Genomic DNA, 23,718 nt, shown 5'->3' with positions numbered 1-23,718 from the left:
GCTAAGCTTGAAGCTTATCAAAATTTAGTAAGAATTACTCAAGAGATGCTGGAAAAACAAAAACCCAAGCTCAGAGAGTATGGCAAAACTTGAGGAGCTTGTGGTAGGAACCGGTAAAGAGAAATATGAAGTGGTGGTAGAACCCTATCTTGAAACTAAAGAACCAGAACTTATAGTGCCTAATAGCGAAGATTTCTTAGATGGAATTCCATTCGTAGAAGAATACTAACCAAGACACTTATGGGAAAAAGTTAGAGGGATTAATGATGGGAGCCTAACTCTAAAGTCAACTCCTATAGAGAAATTTTGGTTAAACAATCTACCTCCTGATATGGACATGGATACACAATCCTTGTATGGGGATTGCGGCTCTGAAGCTTCAGGAATGTCTAAACCATTGACTTTGTGTAAATACGTCTATGTCTATCCAATTTTGCAATGGGAAAGGCTATGACATAATTCCTGTACAAATGATTTTAACCCTTCACATTGAAGACAAAATTCAAGAATCCAAGGACTTGATGAAATCTCAACAAGTCTTTTTAGACCTCTACTATGATGATACAACAGATGTTAGAAGAACATTCAGCTACCTTAGATGATTCGGGGTAAAAAAAGGAACATATTAGAGCTAAACAACTCATGAAAGGAGGGAAGGAAATTTTTTTGACTTTCCAAACTAGAAACCGAGAAGACATAAATGGTATAAAAGAAAAAGAGACATGAGAAACTTGAAAGATAGACCTATGCCATCAGTCTCCAGTAGAACACAGTTTCTGATGCAGATAGATGCACATGATTGTGTCAAGGACAAATTCACTAGTAGATATCCTTTAAACAAAAAGCAAGAAATATCAAAAACGTTGAGAAAAATGAGAAATAAAACTCAAGAAAAATGTAAATACCAGGACAAGGATTCAACCATGAAACGAGTTGAACAAAGAAAGAAATATCAAGAGTTGAAAAAATCTCTAAAGAAGATGCATACAACTAAAATGGAAACCAATGAGGAGGATGGTAAAGATGTAATGAGCGTTCCATTCCATTATAAAAAATATAATCTCCAAGACCAAAAAATCATAGTCGGACAACCTGTAAGGGAACTACAAAAACAGGGCGAGTCCTACGAAGGACCTAAAAACGCAAAAAAGGTAGATCTGGCAAAACCAGGAGAAGAGCTTAGACCAGCCTACATGGCAAATGACGTGACAAAAGAAGAAGAAGAGCTTTTGTTAAGCTTACTGAAAGAATACTGAGATATCTTTTCTTGGTCTTATAAGGATCTCAAGGGTGTTGATCCAAAAATTTGTCGACATACCATAGCCATGAGAGATGATGTGAAACCAAGTAGACAAAGACCATACACTTATAATGAGACATTTTCCAAAAAGATCAAAGAAGAGATTGAAAAGCTAAAGGAAGCCGAATTAATTTATGGAATTGAACACATAGATTGGGTGTCTCCAATCATGGTAGTACCCAAGAAAAATGGAAAATTACGCGTGTGTGTCAATCTCAAGAAAGTGAATGCAACTACCATTAGACAACTTTCCTCTTCGAATCACTGAGCATATGTTAGAACGAGTTGCGGGAAAAGAAGCTTACAGCTTTTTAGATGGCTTATTGGGATACAATCAACTTGTGGTTGACCCCAAGGATCAGCATAAAACTACCTTTGCAATTGAATAGGATATTTCTGCCTATCGGTTTATGCCTTTTGGGTTAACTAATGCTCCTACCACCTTCCAAAGATTAATGAGCCATGCTTTTCAAGAATATCTTCAAAATTTCCTGGAAGTATATATATATGACTTATGTGTACATTCATCAATCCGGGCTGATCATTTTGAACACCTCAAATAGGTGTTCGACAAATGTAGACTTTATAGGATTTGCTTATATCCTGAAAAGTGAACATTCATGGGCAGACAAGGAAAAATTCTTGGATATGTAATGTCTAATAATGGCATAGCTATTGATATGGATAAAATTCATGTTATTGTTGATTTGCCTAGACTGACAATAGTCAAAGGGGTTCAAGCCTTTGTGGGACATTATGGATATTACAGACGGTTCATTTACATGTATGCTATAATTGCAAAAACCATGTATAGCTTGATTACACTCTTTGAATGGACTAATGAGTGTGAAGAATCCTTTATGAAGCTTAAGCAAGAGATCACTTCAGTTACAAGATTAAAAGCACTACATTGAAATAAAATACTCCACATACATGTAGATGCTTCCAATTTTTCCATTGGGTGTATCCTAGTTCAACCAGGAGATGAAAAATTTGATTTTTCTATCTCTTATGCTAGTAGACAATTGAATATTTCAGAGAAAAACAATACAACCACTAAAAGGGAAGGATTGGGGATGGTCTATTTCATCAAAAAGTATAGACATTACCTATTAGCTAACAAATTTGTGTTCTTTGTGGAACCCCAAGCCTTATTGTACTTGGTCAACAAGCCATGCAGCATAGGAGATGGTTCATCATTCTTTTGGAATTTGATTTCGCTGTAGTTGTGAAAAAGGGCACCACCCATCAAAGAGAAGATCATTTGTCAAGGATTTTTTCAAGAGAACCACCTAAGGGAGTAGACAATGATCTACCATATGCATATCTGTTCTTCGTTGAAATGATGCCTTGATGGTTGAAAAATATGGTATCATGACCATAGCTCAAGTGGATTCGCAAATACCACTTCCTATTACAATCGGATTAATTGAGCAATCAGATATGTACCAATTACTAGCTGGAAGCTTGTACAAAGGAAATTGAGTTGGAAGCTTCATGAGAGTCTATGGGCTGGACACAGAGGTGTGTGGGAAACCTTCTCCAAGTTGAAAGAAAAATACTGGTGGAAGGGTATGTATAAAGATGTATCTCAGTTTGTAGAGTCGTGTGTAACTTGTCAAATGTATTCAAATGTTCGACATCGTGATGGATTGCACCCTACATATCCACTAGCCATGCACTATAAATGGGTTGTGGATCTAGTCACAATGCCTTTAGGACTCTCGCAAATGATATACTTGGTTCTTGCATGAGAGGACCTAACTAACCAGGCTGAAGGAAGAGCATTAAGAGCTAAAACCACAGAAGCTGTGCAAATTCCTTCTTGATGAGGTGATTTGTTGTTATGGTTGTGTGGGAAAAATCGTTGCAGATAGAGGCGAACTGGATGCCGAAGAAGCAAGCAAGTTCTTTTCTAGATTAGGAATCAAGCTTTCTCTTACTACAGCTTACAACCCTGAAGGCAATGGAAAGAGTGAAAGAGGGCATCCTCCTATCATCAAAGCTTTGGCCAAGGCTTGCGAAGGAAGAGTTGGTGAGTGGCCAAAACTGTTACCATGTGCTTTATAGGATGATCGTAGAGCACATAGCTCAGTAACTGGCTACATGCCTGTGGAGCTAATGTATGGTCAAAAGCCAGTGAAGCCGATTGAAGATACAATTCCCACATGGAATGTACTACCTTGGCAAGAGCGGCTTAGCAGGGAAGATCTCCTTGCGCTGTGTATAAGGAAATTAGAGAGAAGACCTGGAGACATTGAAGCTGCAAAAGAACGACTCAAAAATGCAAGGTTGAAAAACAAGAACTACTTTGATAAGCGACATCGGCTCAGGAGCAAAGAAATTGACAAAGGTGACTGGGTTTTGGTGTATGATAGTAGCCTTGATAACCAACACATAGTCATGCGTAAGTTTTCAAAAAGATGGTTTGGACCATTGCAGAAAAAAGAATCAAAATGTTTGAGAGAAGAGGAGAGAATGATCCAGAAGATGTTGATGAGGAAGAAGAGCAAAACAGAGGTGAAGATCAAAGTGAAGATGAAGTCTTGAATCATCCACTGAAGAAGAAATCAAGGAAGATGTACAAGAGGGCTGGTCTTACAAAGAGACAATGTGGCACATACCAGAGGATGTGCATGTTTAGAGGGGGTGGATGTCGTGCTGTGACACGTACATAGTGGGAACGCATGCTACAAGAGTTATCTTGTAACTTTTTAGATACATAATTATATTCTCTATAATGTACATATGCATATTTAAGTATAATATTATGCTTTCTATCTTATCCTATTATTTATCTCAAGGGTAACGTATTCTTACTTTATTGTCAAAAAGTACTATGGGAAAAGCGTCAATAGCACCACCTCTTTAACTTGGGCCAAAAAGTGTTGATTTTTTCTTTCTACTATCTCAGTATTATCTCACACCCTAGCTAGATCCTGTATCTAGGGTAACTTCCAATATAAATATATTCTATATATTTTTCTTATATTTCTTTTAAATAGCTACTAGGAGGGAATCAAATCCTAGTGGGACACGAGGTGGCATGATTTCAAAGATACACTTATTTTAATGCATTATTGCAAGCATGATCACAAAACTTTGTCAAGGAGAAATGTCATGCTTTCATATGGCAAGAGGTGTCCTTTGGAATCAAATGAAAGTTTAGGCTAAGGGGACCACAGGAAGACTTTTGCTGCGAGAAATTGACCCTATTTGTTTTTTACACAAGGTTCCAATCCGGATTGGAAAAAGATTTTAAAATGGAAGTCGTAGCTAATGAGCTGAATTTTCTGTCCATATTTTTACTTTCTTATTTGGAGGCACGGTTGAGGAGATATGATCAAAATACTGGACCCCAATCTGCCCACATCATGCAGGACAACTCATTTCAAGCTTTTCCAGTTTTCGTTCACGTTGGCTCTTCTCTTCTTGTGTAAACCCTTGGGGGTTCCCTTCACCTATAAAAGGGGGACTCTTCTTCCTTGAAATGTACTCAGGAATTCAAGCCACTGAATTTGATGAGAGGAATTTATGAGGGAGTGAGTAGTAATGCTTAATTGTACTTAGCCATTAACATAAGTCTAAGCCTACACTTTCTCCTAGAGGGAGACTAGCCATTCTTGCACGTTATCCTTGGAAGATCAACTCTAATCAAAGAAGGTCTTGGACTTGGTGTATCAATCAAAGTTGAATTCTCCCCTTTTCTTCTCTCTCCATCAATAATGGTGCCGAAGGGTTTGTCAAGTAAGATGTGTTCTACATTGATGTTTTCTTGATTTCTTGTTGTTTTCTTTTTCATCTCTAATCCAACATATAGATATATATCTAATATCTTCTCATTAACCAAACCTATCTCTCTCACTCTTAGTAATTCATCCTCTCTACAAATTTTAGGTTCTCCTTGCTACAGGTACATCTCTCCCCGCAGTATCCTTATTGTCTACGGGCAAGAATAGGGCTTGGGAGGGAAACTCTCTTCTCTTCTGTTCCCTTCTCTTCTCTCATATCTACATTTTTCACATACTAGAGTTATCCTAGATGAATAATCCACATAATGATAATTTCTATCGCTTTCACTCTATGCAATCTATTAGAATTAACATATGGATTAGCCATATAGTACACTTTCAACAACGTATAGTATTTCTCTTCGGCCCAGAAAGGCTCAATAAAATATTTCTATCACCGAATCCCATCATACTACCTCTCATAGACTATAACTTTTCTTTTGACGTAAGCGTAGTTATCTTGCTACTATGAACCAAGAGGATTTGTACACACAATTAATCCCAATCACTAGACAAAATATATATATTATGTTAAGCACAAAACTACAAATCCAAAGAACAATTAGTAGCCTATTTGGTCAGCCACGATTTAATGCCATTCACTCATCAATTAACCCTTTCATATTACCCATGATACGATATGACCATAGCCTTGATGTTTTCATCTTTGTGTTGTTTTGACATTCTCTTTTGTGTTCTTTCTTTGTGTGTGTAAGTGCAAGAGAGAAAGAGTGGGGCTTCTTTGATTGCACTTCCTTCCAAATCTTAGTCTTCATGGCATCTATGGTTTAACTCCTTCATAAAGTTTTTTTTTATAGTTCTCGCACAAACTCTCACAGCCATAAGCCCGGTGCTTTCCTTGCAAGACCACAAATTTCTCAACATATTTTTGGTGAACCCGACGCGAAACCGCTAGGGTGAGAGTTTTTGAGTAACCATGGGTGATCATGTTAAGCATTAGAGTATGCATTTTGATCCAATAACAATGCAAATGTTTCAAGCATTTGCAATGTTCATGCAACAACAACATGCCATTGAAAGAAGGGAGATTTCAGCAACCAAAGCCATACAAGCGGTCGTCAATAGAATGGATCAGTTCAATGGAAAAGATGTAACCAAGTATCTGCGCGAGTATGTGAAGGAGATGGAGATGCATCGCGTGTCAGAAGGTGAGATGATTCAAAGCTTTGAACTAGTTGTTGCTCCAGGAATTAGGGAGCATGTTAGGGCAATTAAAGATGGGCATGGGAGAAATTGGGAAGAACTCAAAGTAGCTTTAAAGGAGGAATATTTCATGGAGGACTTGGAGAGAGTGACCAAAAGGACATTCTTAGAATGGGTAGTCAAGCTACTCAGGGAATTTGAGCGGCGCTATGCACAACTCACTAGGACAAAAAGGGCAACACTAGATGCATAAAAGATAGATATTTTCTTACAAGCTGCAGGTAAAGAGTTTCAAGAAAGTTTGGAGCTTCTTCTTGAAGATAAAGATGTTGAGCAAGAACTAAAGACCGATTAGAATGAGGTTGAAGGTGCTGTCTCACTGCTTGCCAAACGACAAAGAAGAAGGGACAAGATGGTAGTAAACACTACAAGTCCTTCCACCTCAACTTCTGACAAAATGTTAAAGCCTACTTTTATCGCTCCTAAGTTTGATAATTCCATGCTAGATGAGCTTGTGAAGGGCATGTGTGACTTGAAGGTGAAGCTTGCAAAGCTTGAAGAAAAAGGCCAACCGTCAGGGCCACTTCCTAGGCAAAGACCACAGCCCAAAAAAGGGTTTGTTAATAGATGTATTTGGTGTGATAGTATAGACCATGTAAGAAGGTATTGTGATGATTTCAATGATTCTTTGTCAAAAGATGTTGTCTTTTTTAAGGATTGTAAATCCACTTAAGAGAGACAGGTCTACCCTTGAGAGCTAACTTTGGGAAGGGGGGAATGCAAACCTTAGTTGAAGATATGGAAACTAACCATGCCACCTCTTCAGTTGAGGCATCTACTTATGGAGTAAAAATTGAGCATCCTAGTGATGAAGAGGTGAGTGACCATCATGATCAAATTTGGCCAAATGCCATGCAATTAGCAAAAAAGGGAAAGCTTACAAAAGAGATTCTACATGAATCAGGTGATTGCATACATCTAGAAACAGGATGGAATGATCCAGTGGACTCATTGTCAGTGCATGCCTACATTACAAAATGCCAACAAAATGAGGCTCTTGTAGAAGAGAAGCGCAGACATGAGAATGCCGATGAAGGACCATCAAAAAGAGCTTCTAGAAGTGGAGGAAGAAGGGACTCAATGCCTTCTCAAACACCCTCGACATAAGGAGCATCTCCACCTGAAGTACTCATGGAGGAGTCTACAACAGGAAAGAAGAAAGATCCAACAAAAGGTAAGACTAAAGGCCCAACTTATAAACTAAAATCTGATATTGAGGTTGTTACAGATTTAAAGAAAGTCTTGGAGGAAAGGATTTTGAATACCAATATTGAGTTTACTCTGGGAGAAGTTCTTGGCATGGCAAAGTGTGAATTCCATGAGGAGATCATTGACATCATCAAGAGGAAGAGGAAAACTCTTGCTGAAGGGGAAACCTTGAAGACACAAGGGATGCATTTGCAAAATAAGGAGGATGATGGAGCTGTGGTAGGATGCTACCAATCTAGTGGGAGAGTGAAGCAAGTGCATTTCTCAAATGATAATGAAGAAGTTGAAGCTATTCCTAGGAGCTACTATTCACGAAGTCACTGGGCAAGAGCTACTACAGAGCTTTGGTCAAGGTAAGTGATCTTGAAGAGCCATTTGTTGCCTTGATTGACCAAGATTCAGAAATAAACATAATGTCAAAGAGTCTCTACAACAAGTGCAAATGACCGATGGACATAGATCATGGCTGGATGGTAAAAGTGGCAAACAATTCATCTAGTGAATTGTATGTAGCATGTCCAGGAGTGAAGGTGACAATAGGTGATGTAAAGATTGACCAAAACTTCTTTGTACAGGATACATCTTCATATCATCTCATCCTTGGACAGCCCTACATTGTGGGAGTTCGAATGGAAACAAAGGTAATGGATGATGGTTCAGCATATGCTAGGATACGTAGCAAAGATGGTAAAGGAGCTGTCCAATTTCTTCAAGTTTGTGTAAACCATGAAAGAAATCGTGACAACCTCAGAGAAAATCCTCTACCGAAGGTGAGAAAAGAGTTTCATGACCATAGGGAAATGATGGGTTTTGGCCAAGTACCATTGTAAAGCGGGATTGCAGTGGTACAAAAAGAAAAAGGGTCTCGCCTGATCCAAAAATAGATGAAACTTTCTCAACGGGCTCCTAGGTAACAAGGAATGGATTAATATGTTTTACAAAGCTTGAAGATTTGAAGAGATGTGAGAGGCAATATGTGCATAATGTAAAAATAGGCATGAAAAAGAGTGGGTTGCTAGAGCCTATTGAAAATGTTTTGGGTTTGTGTGAACAAGTTTCTCTTGTAGATACTATGGGTGAGCTTGATGCTATAATTGGGTCTAGTTTGCATCTTGAAACTGAAGTTGTGGAAGTTTTCTCTATGGAAATGTATCAAGTAATAGAAGCCTTTAAAGAAAACCAAACAGTTGGCCCAGAAGTCCATGTTGAAACTAAATACAAGAGTGTAGCAAAGAAGGTGAAACCAGTAGCTTCACCCTTCCCACCCAACAATAGGGAAAAAGATTGAGCAGGCTTATTTACAACCAAGTTTGAGGAATCCTAAAAAGATTGGGCATACCTTCACAAAGGAGTCTTTCCAAGGGTTGCAGATTGGTCGCGAGGAGTTTCTAACACAGGAGGAGACAAAGTGCTTCAAAGAAATGCTTTCAAAGCATGGTAACGCTTTTGCATTTGAGCCACATGAGATAGGATGTGTTGATCCTTCTATTGTAGCTCCTATGGTAATTTTCAAAATACCTCATGTGCCTTGGAATCTGCGGCCTATTTCGGCTCCAAAGGCTCATTTGCCAAAGTTAGTAGAGCTACTGAATGAGAAAATAAAAATGGGAATCTTGGAGCCTTCTTGTGCTCCATACTCAAACAGGTGGTTCACAATTTCAAAAAATAATGGTTCTCTACGCTTCATCCAAGATATGCAACCAGTGAACAAGGTGACAATTAGAAATATAGGTACACATCCAATTGTGGATGAGTTTGCAGAGGCATTTGCAGGGAGGGAAATCTACTCAATGGGAGATCTCTACTCAAGGTATGATCAATTTCAGCTTGCAATTGAAAGCAGAGACTTGACAACCATGAGGACACCTGTGGGTTTGGTAAGGATGTGTACCTTGCCACAGGGAGCAACCCACTTGGTTGCACATATGATGAATGGGACGAATAAGGTCTCACGTGACTTTATTCCACAAATCACAATGCCTTTCATTGATGACTTGCCTATCAAAGGATGGGAAGAAAGTAAGAAATATGAATCTTTGGATCTCAAGGGATGTCGCAGGTTTGTGGTAAATCACATTAATGATTGTGATAAAATTTTGTCTAGGATGGAAGAAGTGAATCTTACATTGTCACGGAAAAAGTCTATGTTTGGTGTCAATGAAGTGCTCATTCTGGGGCACATGTGCGGGCCATATGGTAGGAAACCTTGTCCAACAAAGGTAGATGCCATCCAAAGAATGAAAGAAACATGCACTAGCATCACTGAGGTTAGAAGGTTTTTGGGAGCATGTATCTTCTATGTTATTTGGATTCCACATTATGGACATGTAGCTGATCCTCTTTATCAGCTGCTTAGAAAGAATCAGAAGTTTAAATGGACAGAAGCACATGTAAAATCCATGAAAAAGCTAAAGGAGTTTCTCCAGTCAGCACCAACTTTGAGAAAGGTAGACCATGAGTGTCAAAGGCCAGTAATTGTGACAGTAGACACCAGTCCTACAGGGATTGGATGGGTAATAGGGGAAGATGACGAAGAAGGACATAGGTATGTGGTAACATTTGGAGCAAAGATACTAAGTGCTCGCCAAAGAAACTATCCACATATAAAGAGAGAGTTATGGGGTATGGTTACAGCCTTGAAAAATGGGAAAGAGTACCTAATTGGTGCATGTGTGGTTGCAGATTTTCTACCACTTCTTGGGATGATTACAAGCTGCTCAACACCAGACATTTCTATGTTGCCGTGGATTGCCTACATTAAGTCCTTAAACCCTGAGTTTAAGAACATTGCAGGTAAAGACAATACAGTGGCAGATATGCTATCAAGCGCAAGGTATGAAGATGAGTCACAAATGATTGATGAGGGAGATGATAGGCACACAGTTTTATTCTATCTCTCATGTCAAAGGTAACAATGTCTGCATGACTAATTCACTTGAATTGTTCTTGAAAGATCTTTATGAATGTGATTGGCTTCTTATTGGAAGCTACTTGAGTACTCTAACAAAACAGGATGATTGGTCTGAACAAGAATTCAAGAGGATACATAGGAAAGCATATGGGTACTTTTTGAGGGATGTTTACTTGTGGAAGCATCCTAAACAAAAGGGTGCTACACCACAACGGGTTATATGTAGAAATGAGACTCAAGTAAAGCTCATGCAAGAGTTTCATGAGAGTCTATAGGCTGGACACAGAGGTGTGTGGGCAACCTTCTCCAAGTTGAAAGAAAAATAATGGTGGAAGGGTATGTATAAAGATGTTTCTCATTTTTTAGAGTCATGTGTAACTTGTCAAATGTATTCAAATGTTCGACATCGTGATGGATTGCACCCTATATATCCACTAGCCATGCACTATAAATGAGTTGTGGATCTAGTCACAATGCCTTTAGGACTCTAAAAAATGATAAACTTGGTTCTTGAGGACCTAAGTAACCAGGTTGAAGGAAGAGCATTAAGTGCTAAAACCACAGAAGCTGTGTGCAAATTCCTTCTTGATGAGGTGATTTGCCATTATGGTTGCATGGGAAAAATCACTGCAGACAGAGGTGAACTAGATGCCCAAGAAGCAAGGGAGTTCTTTTCTAGATTAGGAATCAAGCTTTCTCTTACTACAACTTATAACCCTAAAGGAAATGGAAAGAGTGAAAGAGAGCATCCTCCTATCATCAAAGCTTTGGCCAAGGCTTGGGAAGGAACAGTTGGTGAGTAGCCAAAACTGTTACCATATGCTTTATGGGATGATCGTACAGCACATAGCTCAGTAACTGGCTACATGCCTGCAGAGCTAATGTATGGTCAAAAGCCAGTGATGCCAATTGAAGATACAATTCCCACATGGAATGTACTACCTTGGCAAGAGGGGCTTAGCAGGGAAGGTCTCCTTGCTCTGCGTAAAAGGCAACTAGAGAGAAAACCTGGAGACATTGAAGCTGCAAAAGAACGACTCAAAAATGCAAGGTTGAAAAACAAGGACTACTTTGATAAGCGACATCGGCTGTAATTGACAAAGGTGACTGGGTTTTGGTATATGATAGTAGCCTTGATAACCAACACACAGTCCTTCGTAAGTTTTCAAGAAGATGGTTTAGATTTTATGTTGTAAAGCATGTGCATGAAAATGCTACTTACAGATTGTCTGAACTAAATGGTACAGAAGTAAAGATTCCCATTGTAGGAAAAAGGATCAAAATGTTTAAGAGGAGAGGAGACAATGATCCAGAAGATGTTGATGAGAAAGAAGGGCAAAACAGAGGTGAAGATCAAAGTGAAGATAAAGATCTTGAATCATCTAGTGAAGAAGAAATCAAGGAAGATGTACAAGAGGTCTGATCTTACAAAGAGACAATGTGGCACATACCGAAGGATGTGCAAGTTTAGAGGGGGTGGGTGTCGTGCTGTGACACGTACATAGTGGGAACACATGCTACAAGAGTTATCTTGTAACTTTTTAGATACATAATTATATTTCCTATAATGTACATATGCATATTTAAGTATAATACTATGCTTTCTATCTCATCCTATTATTTATCTCAAGGGTAACGTATTCTTACTTTATCGTCAAAAAGTACTATGGAAAAAGCGTCAATAGCACCGTTGGGGCAAAAAGCATTGATTTTTTCTTTCAACTATATCATTATTATCTAACATACTAGCTAGACATAAATATAATCTATATATTTTTTATATTTTTCTTATATTTCTTTTTAAATAGCTACTAGGAAGGAATCAAATCCTAGTGGGACTCTAGGTGGCATGATTTCAAAGATACACTTATTTTAATGCATTATTGCAAGCATGAATACAAAACTTTGTCAAGGAGCAATGTCATGCTTTCATATGGCATGAGGTGTCCTTTGGAATCAAATGAAAGTCTAGGCTAAGGCGACCACAAGAAGACTTTTGCTGCCAGAAATAGACCCTATTTTGATGATTTTTTTACACAAGATTCCAATCCAAATTGGAAAAAGATTTTAAAATGTAAGTCGTAGCTAATGCGCTAAATTTTCTGCCCATATTTTTACTTTTTTATTGAGGAGATATGATCAAAATATTGGACCCCAGTCTGCCCCCATCATGCAAGACAGCTCATTTCAAGTTTTTCCAATATCTATTCACATTGACTCTTCTCTTCTTGTGTAAACCCTTGGGGGTTCCCTTCACCTATAAAAGGGGGACTCTTCTTCCTTGAAATGTACTCAAGCATTCAAGCCATTGATGAGAGGAATTCATGAGGGAGTGAGTAGTAAGGCTTAATTGTACTTAGCCATTAACATAAGCCTAAGCCTACACTTTCTCCTAGAGGGAGACTAGCCATTCTTGCACGCTATCCTTGGAAGATCAGCTCTAACCAAAGAAGGTCTTGGACTTGGCGTATCAATCAAAGTTGAATTCTCCCCTTTTCTTCTCTCTTCATCAATAATGGTGCGGAAGGGTTTGTCAAGTAAGATGTGTTCTACATTGATGTTTTCTTGATTTCTTGTTGTTTTCTTTTTCATCTCTAATCCAACATATATATATATCTAATCTCTTCTCCTTAACCAAACCTATCTCTCTCACTCTTAGTAATTCATCCTCTCTACAAATTTTAGGTTCTCCTTGCTGCAGGTACATCTCTCCCCGCAGTATCCTTATTGCCTACGGGCAAGAATAGAGCTTCGAAGGGAAACTCTCTTCCCTTCTCTTCTCTCATATCTACATTTTGCACATACTAGAGTTATCCTAGATGAATAATCCAGATGATGATAATTTCTATCGCTTTCACTCTGTACGATCTATTAGAATTAACGTATGGATTAGCCATAAAACACACTTTAAACAAGGTATAGTATTTCTCTTTGGCCAAGAAAGGCTCAATGAAATACTTCTATTACCAGATCCCATCATACTATCTCTCATAGACTATAACTTTTCTTTTGACGTAAGCATAGTTATCTTGCTATGAACGAAGAGGATTTGTACACACAATTAATCCCAATCACTAGACAAAATATACATATTATGGTAAGCACAAAACTACAATTCCAAAGAACAATTCGTAGCCTATTTGGTCAGCCAAGATTGAACGCCATTAACTCATCTATTAACCCTTTCATATTACCCATGATACGATATGACCATAGCCTTGATGTTTTCATCTTTGTGTTGTTTTGACATTCTCTTTTGTGTGTGTAAGTGAAAGAGAGAAAGAGTGCGGCTTCTTTGATTGCAGTTCCTTCCAAATCCTAGTCTTCATGGCATCTATGGTTTAACTCCTTCATATAGTTTTTTGTTGAGTTCTCTCACAAGCTCTCACAGCCATAAGCCTGCTGCTTTCCTGGCAAGACCGCAAGTTTCTCGACACCGGCCACAATAGGGATCCAAAGGAGGGAAAATAGGGATTCAAATGGAGGGCCATCTGCAAAAGAGCAATGAGAAACAATGGGATTAAAAGACCTAACACTAGAATGGTAACAGGAGACTTTTATGTCCTTGGACACTTTTGTGTCCTTTTAAGTGACCATTTTGCTTGAATTATTTGAAGAGTATGAAAATGAATTTCTAGGTGCTATATATACACAAAGTTGCCTTATGAGCTGAAAAAAACTTAGCATTTTTTTTTGAGTATCGATCTCACCATTAACCTTACTCTTGCACAACATTTTTGCACCTAAATTGTGTGAAAAAACAGGTCCTGTTTTTGGCTTTTTTTCAATTTTTGGCAACTATACCACTCTAAACTTCATGTTTGTGAGGTTTAGATGGCTAGAGGTTAGGCCTTCATAGTTCTCAACATGTTTTGATGCTCGTAGGGATAGCTAAGTGTTAAAATTGAAAGTTATGACCAATTTACAAGAATTGCATAATCCTGTTTTTTGGCCAAAATTAGCACTTTTATGAATTTTTTGGTGTCTTTCTTGATATCCAGATTCAATTTTGATTGTGTAACTGTAATGTATAACATAGATCTAATCTTCCTTGAGTTTTGGGGGACCTAATATGCTATATAGCATAGTATATGATGATGGTTGAGTTTTTTGATTGCTGAAGAATACGATACATTTTAGAGTAGCAAGTATAACTTTCTCAATATTGCTAGTTTCTTAGGCCAATTGTGTGTATTTTTTAGGAAGTGAACATATCTAATCATATACTACAAACTTGGCTAGATATTGAGTAGTTTCTATGGGTTTCTAGAGGTCATAATGCTAAACCTAGTTTTTTCATGCTTGCTGTATTTAGTACTTTATCATTGCCCTCAAGGTTCCAATTGTAAGAGATCCATTATCCTTTTGACATGCTCCATGGATCCTTTTGAATCTAGAGGCCCAAAGGGAACTAAGAAAACATGTATATAGTATCTGTATTGAGTGTGACTATAGAAACTTTGATGATAGGTCCGCAGAATGGCAAAAATGCAACTTTTTTGTACCTATTTTTTTTGCCCAAAAAAAACTTAGGTAAAAGCAACCATATGTTTTGGTGACCAACCCATTGAATTTAATGGGGCATTTTATCTCATGTCCTACAAAAATCTCCACTCTTATTTATATGCAATCAACCGTAAGAAATTGTTGTTTTGGGCAAAATGCACTGGTCCATCAACTTTGGAGGCTTGTAGTGACCAAGGGATGAGAAAAATTACAAGTTTCTTATTTTTTCCATATGTATTAGTTATTGAACTATAAGCTCATGAAAGGATTTTTCAAAATGAGTGGATCTACTATGGTTTTGGAATTTTTTTCCAAAACCCTGAAAGGACACTTTTATGTTCTGTTAGGTTACCATTCTAGTGCTAAGGTTCAGCCCATTAAGACTTCCAAAATGCTGATGTTCCAAAATTCAAAGGTTGTATCCAAAGGTCAAACACTAGGGAAATTGGATGCTTTGTGTGTGTCCCAAAAAGTATTCACAAGTCCTACATAAGAGGGGGAGAGCCCTGGAATTAGGGGATTAGAGAGAAACACACACACACACACACACACACACACACACACACATATACACATTCACTCACAAGATTCCTTTACACAAGGGAAAAGAGGGACACATGTCACCTCCCTATCCAGATGTCCACAAGGTGTACTAAAATCCTATTGGATGGCCATGGAGGTGGACCAATGAGAATTAGGCTAGAGTAGATCTAGTTTAATTAATTTAAAAACACTTAATAAAAGAAGCAATAAGAATTAATCTCTCTAGAAGACTATTGGACAGTCTCCCAAGGGGTCCAATGAGCATTCAGCAGCCTAATGGCTTGCTTGATTCCTATTTGCCAGGAGGCAAAGGAGTCCAATGAGAGTTTAGTTGCATTCACTAATTACCTAAACCTCTCACAAAAGGGGAGAGGGGGACACATGTGAGAAGGATATCAATTATGCTTCTTAATAGTCATTGGCTAAGCCTAGAAAGGGCCAATAGGGTTTCAGTATGAGCAAATAGCAAGAGGGTTCAACCAAGAGAGAGAGAGGGGGCTTATTTTCTCAAGGCATTATCCACACACACTCACACAAACTCATGTGTCAAGCAAGAAGACTCTCTCTCTCCTTCTCAAGCTTTAATGGAAATCTTATCACCTACTCCAAACTTGTGAGAAGGGAGGCCTACACCAACAACTCTTGACTTTGTGATGCAAATCCAACCAAGATCCAAGCTTCAATGCATGCTCATCTCCTCTACCATGCTAATTACTAAGCTACGCTATGCTAATATGAGTGAGTATGTGAGGAGATTTACATATTTCTCGTAAGACTACTCCTTCTTCCTCTCAATCTACTCTCATACCCCGCTAGCTCTCACCATCTTCGAAGGTGTGTAAGGTCTTGGGTCTGAGACCGTGAGGGAATTGATGTTGTGTTTAATAAGTGTTTTGCCTAGTGCTTGACGTTTCCATCTTCATTGCACTAGCAAGTATTGAAGGAACACAAAGAACTGTATTGTAAAATGTCTCTATTGATGGGAGAAACCATAATACAAAGCCTTTTAGAGGGGGAACCGGCTCCATGTAAATCCGGTCTTTAACTGTTGTTAATAGCTTGATTTCTCTCTCTTTTGAAGTATTGTTCATGCTATCTAACTAGGTGTTATACTTTTTGTTGGTCTCTCCACCCAAGAACTCTTGTTATTCTCATTAGGATTCTATTCTAATGAAATGCTCACTATGTTCATGCTATTTTGCACTACACACAAGTTACTAGGACATTAAAAGTTACATTGGTATCAGAGCACAACATTTCTCTTTTATTGCTCAAGAAGGGAGGTCCTAAAGCTAGCTATAAATGGTTGGTATTATTAATTCCATGTGAGTAAGTAGAATATGGATTTTTCAGTCGTGCAATGTGCCTGCCTTTGTGCAGATAACGACGAACCACCGTCAATAGCTATGGTCTTAATAGTGGAGTCCTACGGGCCTTGCATACGGCTTCACCACTATTAAGCTATTAGAAGCTTGATAGGAGGCGATGATGTTTTGTTGTTGAATGACCCTCTCTTCTATTCCTTGCAATTAATGGTATTCGATCCATCGGTACAGTAGCTTGAGTGCTTTTCTTGTCACAGGAACGGAATAACAGAGATAGGCAGCAAAAGATAGAGAAAGAGATCTTTGTATTGATGGATTTTTGTACAGTTTTGATTCAACAGAGGAGCCATAAAATATATAGGCGCACTCTATTGTACGGAGCTCGAACCTCTCGACCACCCCCGAGCTTCAGTCCGCTTGCATGCAGCGTCTCACTCTCACTCGCACTCGCACTCGCAGAAGAGGAGATCTGTGAATGATCCCCGAACGCACCACCCGTCGTGCTTTTATCCTTCTTTTCCTCGAAAATCTTGCACGATTTTTGCACCAAGTATACCTGCGAGAATAATATAAGAACGTGATCGCTAAGCGATCCGTGAAGGTTAGATTTTTATCATGACACTTTGCACATATCCTGTTTCACACATTGATTTCTGCATAGCCAAAAGAACATACTCGTGCAACCAATTCAACATGATAATCAAAGTAAAAAACATAATTATATATCTTCATAATCTCAATTTCCATACTCTACCATGAGCAAACAATCCACTTCTTGGTTGATAGCAGGGAGAACTGTATGATGTTGTATGTCTGTCTGTCCCTGTGTATACTACACTGCTGCTGTCTTCTCTTTTTTTTCATCATAACTTTTACAAACGAACTCAGAACAGAGCGATCTAGGTACTCAAAACGACGGGAAAAGGTTTGGTCTACAAGGTAGTATGGACAGAATTGCAAAAAACGTCTCTATTTGGCTAAAAACGCAACTTTTAGGTCGCGACTCTTAAAACCTCTATTTTTGGATCTCCTTTACTTTTACAACCTATTTTAAGCCTATCTATGGATTTTAAGCTAAAACACATAAATATAAAATATTGATATTAATAAAAATCTCAATTTTACTGTTCATAGACAGTCTACAGACTATCTGTTATTCATTAATCTTTATCAAATACGCTTTTTTTTTTTAGTGTATTATAAAAAAAAAGTATGTATGTTCTCTCTTAATATCTCAAACTCATTCATATAAGCTCTATTTAATAGACTATTCAACAATTTTTCAAATCGTGTTAAACGAAAGATATGCCCTACTACATTCTTCTCGATTTTAAGAACTTCAAAAATTATTCCTATTACATTATCCCCTTATCAAAATTAACTCTGTCCTCAGAGTTGGTCTAAAGAGAGGAAAAATCTCTTTGCAAAACACTAAGATCAACCCATGATGCATCCTCCACTGGATAGTTCTGCCACTTAACCAAAATTTCCACAATGTCTCTATTTCTCAGATGTTTGACACACCTATCTGGCACTAAGTCTGATTCTATTATCAATGTTCCGTCATCTTTCAACTTAGAGTTGTCCTCTAAAACATGATGCACATTAGGAACATACTTTTTCAATAAACTCACATAGAATACATGATGCACTTTAACATGAGAAGGCAATTCCAATTTGTAAGCTAATGAACCAATGCGCTTCAAAATTTTAAATGGCCCAGCAGATCGTGGAGACAATCTTCTATCCGTTCCAAGAACCAAATCAGACTTCTCAGGAATAACCTTTAAGAAAACCATATCACCAGTTTCATACTCCACAACACGATGTTTCTTGTCATAATACAATTTATGTCTCTTTTGAGCTTCTTTAATATTCCCCCTGATTTTGGCCAACTCGCTATCCATTTTCTCAAGCATCTCACGTGAAAGTTCTATCTTATTCCTCGAGTTAAGAAAATGAATAGGTGTGGGATAGTTATAGCCATACATTGCCTCAAACGGAGTCATCCTAATAGATGAATGATATGAACTGTTGTATGCAAATTCAACCAAAGGCAAATATTCATTCCAATTAGATTGGTTTTCATTGACATACATTCGTAACATATCTTCTAAAATACGATTCACTCTCTCCGTTTCCCCATCTGTTTGAGGATGAAAAGCAGTAGACATGCGTAACTGGGTACCTATAGAGTCAAAAGTCGCTCTCCAGAAATGAGAAGTGAACTTAGAATCTCTGTCAGACACTATGCTCTTGGGCATGCCATGCAAACGAAATATCTCTTTCACAAACAAGCGTACAATGGTCAAAGCAGTATTAGTTATTTTTACAGGAAAGAAGTGAGCTTGTTTTGTGAGTCTATCTACCACCACAAAGATCGAATCATACCCTCCACGAGTAGTAGGAATTCTAATGATAAAGTCCATGGATATACACTCCCACTTATGTAAAGGAATGTCTAAGGGTTGAAGGTCACCAGACATCCTCTTATGCTCAATCTTAACTTCTTGACATCGAAAGCACTCACGCACATAATTCTTAACATCCAATTTCATACGCGACCCAAAAGAATGAACTTTTAATCTTTTCATATGTCTTATTCAATCCAGGATGACCAGAAAAAGGTGAATTATGACACTCATGCAGAATTTGACTCTTAAAAGCAGAATTTGCAGGAATACACAAGCGGTCATAATAATACAGATTTCCCTTATACAAGTGATATCTGTTCTCATACATCTCACCAATATTTTCACGCAATAATTTCAAAATAGGCATATAAAAAGAATCATTAAACTTCAACATGTATATCATCAATCAATTGGACCGCACAACAGTCAACAAACTACACATGGGCCTATAAAACAATGCATCTGCAACTTTATTTTCTTTTCCACACAAATACTTCAAATAAAAATCATACTTAGCCAGCAATTCAATCCATCTCCTTTGTCTGTTGTTTAACAATGGCTGAGTGAAAATATACTTCAAACTTTGATGATCAATACGCAATTCAAATTTGACACCAAGCAAAAGATGACGCCAATGTTTCAATGCATGAACAACAGCAAGCAATTCTAGATCATGTGTTGCATAGTTCAATTCATGTTGTCTTTATTTCCTAGACTCATATACAATCACTCTTCCCTCTTGTGTCAAAACACAACCTAAGTGTTCACCACTAGCGTCAGAGGACACAAAAAATGGTTTGCCCATCTCAGGAACTTTTAAAACACAATTTTTCGCTATTTTAGCCTTCAAGGTTGAAAAGCAGTCTCACAGGTAGAAGTCCACACAAAACCCTTGTCTTTCTTGGTCAATTCGGTCAAAGGACTTGCTATCTTAGAGAAATCTTTAATGTGTGCTCTCTCATATTGTGCTAGACCCATAAAGCTTCTCACATCCCTTAATGACTTAGGTGTTGGCCACTCCACAATAGTCTTAACTTTTTCAAGATCAATGTGAATCCCCTCTTTAGAAATCACTCTTCCCAAATACACAATCTGATCCTTTGTAAAAGAACACTTACTTGCTTTGGCATACAATTTATGTTCACGCAAAACCTCAAATGTTTTCTTTAAGTGCAATGCATGATCTTCTTCATTCTTAGAATACACAAAAATATCATCCAAGAATACCAGAATGAAGTCATCAAGATACGGGTGAAAAATATTATTCATTAAGCACATGAAAGTTGCTGGTGTATTAGACAAACCAAAAGCAAGAACTATAAATTCATAATGCACATAACGTGTACGAAAAGCAATCTTTGGAATGTCCTCGGCCTTGATGCGGATTTGATGGTAGCCAAAACGAAGGTCGGACCTTTGAAAATATTGTGGCACCACTCAAATGGCTAAGCAATTCATCTATGTGAGGAAGAGGATATTTGTTCTTAATGGTCTGTTTGTTTAATCCCCTGTAGTCAATGCATAACCTATATGTACCATCCTTTTTCTTTTGGAATAACACAGAACTACCCCAAGGAGATACACTAGGTTTAATGAAACCCTTTTTCAAAAGATCATCAAGTTGTATCTTGAGCTCTTTAGGCTCATCAATATTGAACCTGTATGGAGCCCTTGAATAAGGTGTTGCTCTTGGATATAGATCTATGGCGTGGTCTACCGCTCTAGGCGGAGGTATACCAGGTATCCAACACAAGAAACGTCTCACACTCTTATCTAAGTCACCTTATCAATTCCATGGCCAAAACTAGATTTAGAATCTCTTTCTTTCCTCGAAGAGTGTGACTTATCATCATCAAATGATTTTTTTTTTTTTTCCTAACAATCAATCAAAACATGATTTTCAATCATCTAATTCATACCAATGATAACATCATGCATATCAATGTTTATGATATAGAAATCATCTTTATGCTTCCGACTCTTCAAAGAAGAAAAAAACAAATAAATTCTACTAACTCTTTCGTGAAACTATTATTACCACTGGTTAAGTCCAAAAGTATTTTAACTTCTTGATTTAATTTCAAGTTTAATTTTTCAATCAATTTAGACAATAAGAAGCAATGAATACTATCCAAATCAATTAAGAGATTCAAATTTAAATCTCAACTTTTACGCATAAATTCCATCACAGAAGCTTCAAAGGACGTATCAAAGACATAAAACATCACAAAGAAGGGGTAGATGACTTACCTTTATCGTACGCATCGCCAAAAGTCTCCAATTCAGCTATCTTGGTACATATTGTCTTATCGGTCACCTTGCTCAAGCATTCGAAAGTCTAGTGGTCGTGTTCTCGATATTGAAAGTATAATCCAAATCTTTGAGTTCTTCAATCCATGCTTCTAAATCTTCTAATATCTTTCTTATGCCATCAAACTCTTTAAGCTTAGTCTTCATTAAGAATGATTTGGTTGTCGCTTTTCCCATATTGTCATCGTTGCTTTTTCGCGTTGACGACCTCTACGTCCACCATTACCGTTTCCACCATCGCCAAGTATCCGAGTGTTGCCAAAATGTTTATTGTTTCTTGGTGGTGTAGCATGGTTTTCACCTTCATGTTTGCCATCAAGGTCTACATCGATATCAGGCTCTCGTGCTGCTTTGCCCCGCAGAGCCTCAACACGCTTCCGATTTTCTTGTTCCAGATCTTCTCATAGTCACGGAATCAGGTCTTCTTGCTCCTTCATCCTCCTCTCGTATCCTTCCATGTCGAGAATCAACCGCTTGCTCTGATACCAATTGTCACAGGAACGGAATAACAGAGATAGGCAGCAAAAGATAGAGAAAGGGATCTTTGTATTGATGGATTTTTGTACAATTTTGATTCAGCAGAGGAGCAATAAAATATATAGACGCACTTTGTTGTACGGAGCTCGAACCTCCCGACCAACCCCGAGCTTCAGTCCGCTTGCATGTAGTATCTCACTCTCACTCGCACTCTCGCTCTCACTCGCACTCGCACTCGCAGAAGAGGAGATCTGTGAATGATCCCCGAACGCACCACCCGTCGTGCTTTTATCCTTCTTTTCCTCGAAAATCCTGCACGATTTTCGCACCAAGTATACTTGCGAGAATAATATAAGAACGTGAAAGCTAAGCGATCCGTGAAGGTTAGATTTTTATCATGACACTTTGCACAGATCCTGTTTCACACATTGATTTTTGCATCGCCTATAAAATAGCCAAAAGAGCATACTCGTGCAACCAATTCAACATGATACTCAAAGTAAAAAACATAATTATATTCCTTCATAGTCTCAATTTCCATACTCTACCATGAAGAAACAATCCACTTCTTGGTTGATAGCAGGGAGAACTGTATGATGTTGTATGTCTGTCTGTCCCTGTGTATACTACACTGCTGCTGCCTTCTGTTTGTTTTCATCATAACTTTTACAAACGAACTCAGAACAGAGAAATCCAGGTACTGAAAACGACGGGAATAGGTCTAGTCTACAAGGTAGTATGGACAGAATTGCAAAAACCGTCTCTGTTTGGCTAAAAACGCAACTTTTAGGTCACGACTCTTAAAACCTCTATTTTTGGATCTTCACTACTTTTACAACTTATTTTAAGCCTACCTATGGATTTTAAGCTAAAACACATAAATCTAAAACATTGATATTAATAAAAATCTCAATTTTAATGTTCATAGACAGTCTACAGACTATCTGTTATTCATTAATCTTTATCAAAACGTTTTTTTTTTTTTAGTGTATTATTTAAAAAAAGAATGTATGTTCTCTCTTAATATCTCAAACTCATTCATATAAGCTCTATTTAATAGACTATTCAACAATTTTTCAAATCGTGTTAAACGAAAGATATGCCCTACTACATTCTTCTCGATTTTAAGAACTTCAAAAATTAGTTCTATTACATTTCTAAAGGGGTAAAGAGGAGTAGCAACTAGGGCCTGAAGTGCAAAAGTACACCTAAAAAGTTTACACCTAAAATTTGTTAGAATCGCTGACAATAGTAAAGAGAGTGAAATAAATGTTGGTGACTTTGCTTTTGCTAATGAGAAGGATACTAAAAATGCCTTGATGCTTGCTAAATATCTTGTTTCTAGGCTTCAACAAGCCATGTGCAATCCATCCCTCCAAAGTGAAGTGCAATGGCAGCTTTGTGCTCATGGGATTTTCCAAGCTCCCCACCATGACAAGAGAGCACCTCGGAAGCCTCCTTGTCAGACTTCCAAAAGAGGCCTCTCTCCGATTTGGGAAGAAGAAGAGGATCCATACAAAGTGCTCAAAACTTTGCTTCTTAATGATGAATCTCCTTCTCAAAGAAGAACTCAAGAGCCCCCACCAAATGAACAAGAAAGAAGTGAGTCTCCTGCCACCTCGACGGGGATGGCTCCACGAAGATGGCAGGTTAAACACTCTCCATCACCTCCAAAATGGAAAAGAGCATCGCACAGTTCTCCACACCA

This window comes from Adiantum capillus-veneris, chromosome 2 (genome assembly GCF_014529385.1).
Source record: "Adiantum capillus-veneris isolate H3 chromosome 2, ASM1452938v2, whole genome shotgun sequence".
NCBI lineage: Eukaryota > Viridiplantae > Streptophyta > Polypodiopsida > Polypodiales > Pteridaceae > Adiantum > Adiantum capillus-veneris.
The sequence above is the reverse complement of the archived record's forward strand: the minus strand, read 5'-3'. Positions refer to the sequence as shown.